Source organism: Triticum urartu, chromosome 1, assembly GCF_003073215.2.
Source record: "Triticum urartu cultivar G1812 chromosome 1, Tu2.1, whole genome shotgun sequence".
Classification (NCBI taxonomy): domain Eukaryota; kingdom Viridiplantae; phylum Streptophyta; class Magnoliopsida; order Poales; family Poaceae; genus Triticum; species Triticum urartu.
Window position 1 is genome coordinate 87,289,757 of NC_053022.1, and position 6,431 is coordinate 87,296,187.

Here is a 6,431-nt window from a genome sequence, read left to right on the forward strand (position 1 = left end):
ATAAATGCAGATGGATCTGTCTTTCTTAAACTAAAGGAGCAGTGTGAACATATTTAATGCCACGCCTACATGCACTAGCAGACAAATAAATTACCACATGCATGCGCTGTGAGAGCCGGCCGCTCGGTTCGACTAAAAAGTGCGCGGCCACTTTTTAGATTTCAGGGTATAATAAAGGAGGCGTCTAGTGGGCGGCCGGCTGCCCACTAGCGCGATGGAGCGGCCAGCCATAAAAGGCAACTTCCTGTCCCCCTTGGTCCCAGGAAGGAAAGTTCCTTCCTACCCGACTGCCCACGCTCCCAACAAACAGAAAATCTCCCCCATCGCTGTCACGTGATAACCACATCCCCACGCCTCCCACGCACAGCTCGCCCACACTTCCTCCCCCCAGGGGTCGCCCTTTTGATTCTCCACGAAAGAAGTGTATCCCAGGCCTAGATCCAAACCCTACAGAGCTGCCATGGCAGAGCAAAACTAGGTGAAGAAATTGGCCAGAAAAGCTTCAATTCTAAGAAGAGGGAGTACAAAGCCATAGCAGGTAGCAGCATCAGGTAACTTTCCTCTAGCCTCCAGATCATCCTTCTTCACTTTCCCCTTCCCTTTCCCCCATGCCTCAGCCCCACCCACGCTGCCTTCTTCTTCTTCTGCACGCTAGAACCAGATCCAACGCAACCGCCCCCTAGCCCTTCTTCCTCCTCCTACACAGCCGCCATGGGAGCCCCAAAGTAGAAGGAGCTGCTTCGAGATCTAAAGGGCAGGGTGGTCAGAGCCATACCAGGCAGTAAGATCGAGCAGGTAAGCCCCCTCTGCACCTCTTCACTTCCCCCTTTCTTCTACTGCATAAGCATATGTATAGGTATGTAAACACCCTTCTCCATGGATCCATGGAGAATCTGCTTCAAAAAAGAGGTGAATCTGGCACATCACATCAGATGTTAAACATGCCAAAAACTACCACCTGGATGTGTTAAAACAAGCCAAACTAAAAACGAGTTCTCTGGCCAATTAAAACATGATTAAAGCCAACTTGTAGTTATTGTTTGCAAAATGAACAAAAAATTTACTGCCCAATGCTTTGTTGAACATGTGCAACGAAAAATTCATAAATGTGCAACTGAACATTCATCCCAGCCAACTGAACATGTATCCTGGCCAACTAAACATGTATCCTGCCAACTAAATATATATTTGGCAATACATGTTTCTGAGTGAACACTTTGGAAAAAATGTAGTATATGTGGAAATAAAAAACATGTTTTCTGGCCAACTAAACATGCATGTTGGCCAAAAACTGCTGGCCAACTAAGACATCTATTCTAGCCAACTGAATGCATTAACTGTCCAACTGAACATGCATGTTGGCCAAAAACTGAAATAAATGCAACCTGGCCAGCTGAGACATCTATTCTAGCCAACTAAAAGCATTGAATGTCCAACTGAATATGTATGCTGGCCAAGTGGAAAATCCTGGAAATTGAGACGTCTATTCTAGCGAAAACCAGAAATCTGTAGTGCAACAGGAAAAACATAGGAACTTATGTCCATGGCTAATGAAGCCACAAACCATATTAACATATTCACACACATAATCTTGTCCCACGCATATATTCTGGTCCCACACCTATTGCAAACCATATTAATATGTTCAAATATACCAGATCTAGAAACATAAATGGCGATGAAAAACATATAACTATAATCTGTCCTCCAATTCTTCTTTCTTCTTTCACCTGGATTTTCCTTCTCAAATGTAGCATCCAATTATGTGCAGAAAAATCTGAAAAGAGCTCCTTGCGAAACGGAAACCTACAGATCATTGCAACAACACAAAAAGGGAAAAGGTAAGAAAAACTCTGTAGCAAAAAGAAGTCATGCTCTTGCCAGTTATTTACTGCAAACTGTGCAACTAACATAACAACTCTGTGCAAACAAAAAATTTCATAACTGTTATAATAAAAGATTATGCTATGGTCATGTTGCTTTTAGGTTGTTTGAAACACAGTTTTTCTGTGGTTACCAACTGATGACATCAATTTCTTCTTTTTTTATATGTGCAGGGAGTGTGTGGCAGCATCCAAAAACAAGGGAAAAAATGCTTGATATCAATGAGTTGCCTCCAGATCTCAATGAGCTTCCTCATGATATGGATCAGCAGCAACCCAGCATACAACAAGGAAACTGCACAGAAAATGGTCGATCTGTTTACTACACGCAGGCAAGTCATGATGGTAACCCTACGGGCCATGACAATGTGGCAGGCCAGTCATCAGCCCGTGGTGCCCCTGTAGTGGTGTCTTTGCAGTCAGAGAGCCATACTCTTGATGACACAGGAACCGAGGCAAATGTTCCTGGTCCAACCAGGACTGAGCTAGAAGCTGGGGCTTTTGACAGAGCTGTGCAAGTAGAAGAAGGAGATGACGAGGCTGGTTCTCAACCTATGGAACCCTATGTTGGCATGAGGTTTGACAGCCTTCAAATTGCTAAGGATCACTACAACAGTTACGCACTACGGATGGGTTTCTCTATCAAGATGAACACCTCTAGACGGACACCCCGCACCAATGAATTGATAAAACAACAGTTTTGCTGCAACAAGTTCAAGAAGCCCAAAGCTGATGATGGAGGAGCTGAGGCTCCTCCTTACCTGGACCCTATTCCAGATCCAACATCTGTTAACAGTGATGAGGAGATGGAAGAAGAACCTCCAATATTTGCTGAAGAGGATGCTGGTACTAGTAAGAAGAAGAAGAAGCGCAAACGTGAGACAATAAAGCAGACTGAATGCAAGGCGAAAATGTTGGTGAAGCTGATAGATGGGCGATGGGAGGTGACGCACTTTGTTCGTGACCACAATCATCCGCTCGTGAACAAACCTTCATTGTCCAAATACTTGAGATCCCACCAAGGCATCTCACCTGATGAAAAGGAGTTTCTGCGCATCTTGTATAACTGCAACTTGACTACAGGTGTGGTGTTTTTCTATATCCCTTGAAGAATTAAGTTTCCCTCTAGGCAGTCCAGTGTGCAACTGTTATGGTACTACTGTGCAACTGAAATGGCTTAACTATGCAACTGCTGTCCAACTTCCCATGCTTTTTATATATCACTTTGGGTGCTTCTTGTGTAACTAGATTGTCTTTACTGTGCAAATACACAATGTCCTGTATGCAAAAACTGCAAAAGTGTTTTTAAAAAGGTGCAGCTAGGTGTCCATTTCCTGTGATTATCTTCTGTGCCAACACGTGTCCTATTACTGTGCAGCTGGATGTGCGCATTTGTGCAACTAAAAAAAGGATATACTGTTTGTTTTTGTATTATGCAGGACGAATGATGCATGTAATGGCAGAGTTCTATGGATCTGAGATGATGGTGCCGTTCGGACCAAAGGCAATAACAAATCTTTATACAAGTTTCCGTAGAGATGACACAAAGGAGGGTGATCTGATTGAGACAATTGCGCACTTCAGGATATACAAAAAACCGATCCAGACTTCTTCTATAAGGTGAAATATGATGAAGAGGACAGAGTTGTCAACATATTTTGGGTGGACGGCTTAGCTCGAAAAGCTTATGCGGAGGCGTACCACGATTGCATATCGTTTGACACCACCTACATGACCAACTTGTACAATATGCCGTTCGTGCCCTTCATAGGAATAAACCGACATGGCCAATCTTTCATGCTGGGTTGCGCGTTTGTGAGGCAGGAGTTGGCATCGAGCTTTGATTGGGTCTTTGGAGCATTCCTAGAGGCTATGGATGGCAAACCTCCTGACAACTTCATCACCAATCAGGATGGTGCGATGAGGCAGTCAATACAGAGCATCTTTCCAACCACCGTGCACCATTGTTGTCGATGGCACATCATGAAAAAGGCTCAGGAAAAGGTTGGTTGGTTGCTGTGCTGGAATCCAGGACTCTCTGATGATTTCAACAAGTGTGTTGACTTCAGCTTCACTATAGACGAGTTTGAGCAGAATTGGGCTGGGTTAATGATGAAGTATGAGGCTATGGCACACACGCACTTTGAGAAGTTGTACGAATACAGGTCAACTTGGGTGCCGTGCTACTTCAAACACAGGTTCTTTCCCTTCCTCCAGTCTACACAGTGTAGTGAGGGGTTCAACGCCGTCCTCAAAAGATATGTGAACCCACACAACTCAATGTTGAACTTCGTCAAGCAATATGAAAAAATACAGAACCACATCCTTGCCAAGGAAGGCTGCAATGATTACAGGACACAACACCTTGATATTGAGTTGTGGTCCAACTTCCCAATAGAGAAGCAAGCTTACAAAACCTATACTAGAGACCTTTACCGCAAGTTTAGAGAAGAGTTTGAGCTGATTGGACGCTATAATGCATTCCAAGTTGGTGCTGATGCGTTTGAGCTCAGACCGAACCAGGAATTTGTTGCGAAATATGGTTCTCAAAACTACTTGGTGCAGGCAAGGGTGGAGGAGGGTTCCTATTTGTGTGAGTGTTGTAAAATGGACAAGGACGGCATCTTCTGTTGCCACATCCTCAAGGTGTTCACCCATGTTGGCGTTGATGTCATACCGGAAAGGTACCTGCTAAGACGGTGGACACCTACTGCTGTACCTAGTGCGCCAGGGACTGGTTATGAGCAACCGGATGAAATGCCTCCTCAATCAAAGAAGCAGATAAGGGAGAGGAACATGATATACGATTTTCAGAAACTAGCAAAGTTTGCGAGTGGTTCTGATCCAGCACAAGCTATTGTATACAAGCATATGCGTGCAACACGTACCGAGATCGGCCACCTGAACAAGTCCAAGAAAAAGAAAAAACTGACTGCTGCAACGGGGCCATCAGATGATGGCAACCCTCGAGGACCTCCTCCACCTCCAGGCAGCAATCAGGGGGCTCATCATCCAGGTAATTACCTGCCCCAACTCCTGATCTAACTAGGTGTGTAACTTCAGTTGCACACACCATGGTAGCCACTTGGACAGAACATACTGCCTAGTTGCGCACGCTGTGTTAGTTCAAGCATCAAGATAACACAGCTAACTTATTTTTCCAGTTATGCATATATGTGATGTCAACCCTCAAGGACCTCCTCCCCCTCCTGGCTGTACACAGCATCCTCCGCCACCTCCTGCCCCGCATGCTCCTCCCAATGGCCCTACAGGCAGCACTCAGGGGGCTCGTCATCTAGGTAATTACCTTCCCCCAACTCCCCATCAAACTAGGTCTGTAACTCCAATTGCACACATCATGGTGTCTCAGTTGCACCGAACAGGCTACCTAGTTGCGCATGCTGTGTTAGTTCGAGCATCAAAAAGATAAACACAACTGACTTGTTTGTCCTGTTCTGCCTATAGGTGATGCCAACCCTCAAAGACCTTCCCGCCAGGCCCAACTAGCAGTGCCCTTTGTGCTACTCCCAATGGACCTACAGGCAGGACTCAGGGGGCTCATAACCCAGGTTAGTACCTTCACCGACTCCAAAACAAAAACTAGGGTGAGTGACTTTAGTTGCACATATCATAGTGCCCAGTTGAACAGAAACATGCTGCCTAGTTGCGTGCGCTGTGTTAGTTTGAGGATCAAGCTAAAAATCTAACTTGTTTTTCATGTTCTGCCCATAGGCGACTACAATCCAAGTACCATGACAGGCCGTAATACTGCAGGTGTTTTTTTCAACTTAACTTGCACACAGCAACCAGTTAGTTGCACAAAATGTACTGTGTGGTTGCACAGAACATCACTGCTGGTTGCACAATAACAAAAATACTAAACTTTTTATATGATTATTACACAGGTGATCATGACGGTCCTACTGCCCCGTTGGAGGCTGCATCCCTTGCACAAGCTTCTGATGATTTTGTGCCCAGGGATCCTCCAAGGTCTACTACAAAGGGTAGGGCAAAGAGTCGACGGTACAAATCGGCGCTGGAGCTACACCCAAAGAAGAAAAACAAATGCAGCCAGTGCCAATCTACAGAGCACACTGCTGGTGTGTGTCCACAGAGGCTCCTGTGATTCTGTTTCCTCATTTGTAACTTTGGAACAAAAAAGGAAAATAATGATGTCTTTTTTAGCAATGTTGGGACCAAGTGGACACATTCAGCATCTATGATTCCTCTTTATCTAATTTATGCTGCTTGAATTAGTTCATGCACTGTGTAAAAAAAGTTGCTATTTGTGCCTTTGTTGGCAGCTGGTTAAATATTTAGTTGTTGAACAAAGGTTGTATATCCAGTGCTCCTAATGTATCAACAAAAGTGATGATATTGAGTTGCAAACGCAATTACTAGCAGTGTGCAACTACAAAATCTACTTAATAAAATTGTACAAACCAGAAACTTCCTCCGTGGAGCAGAAAAAAAATAGTACTGACCTACTCCTTGTCGTATCTCAGCAACTTCCTCCATGGGGCGGTGTTGTGCACGCTGGTGACCCAA

At 44.7% G+C, this 6,431-nt stretch overlaps 1 pseudogene; it reads left to right on the forward strand.

Annotated features, from left to right (window-relative positions):
• The first annotated feature begins 214 nt into the window (after nt 1–214).
• Nucleotides 215–6,065, forward strand: LOC125532732 (annotated as a pseudogene).
• Nucleotides 6,066–6,431: the final 366 nt, after the last annotated feature.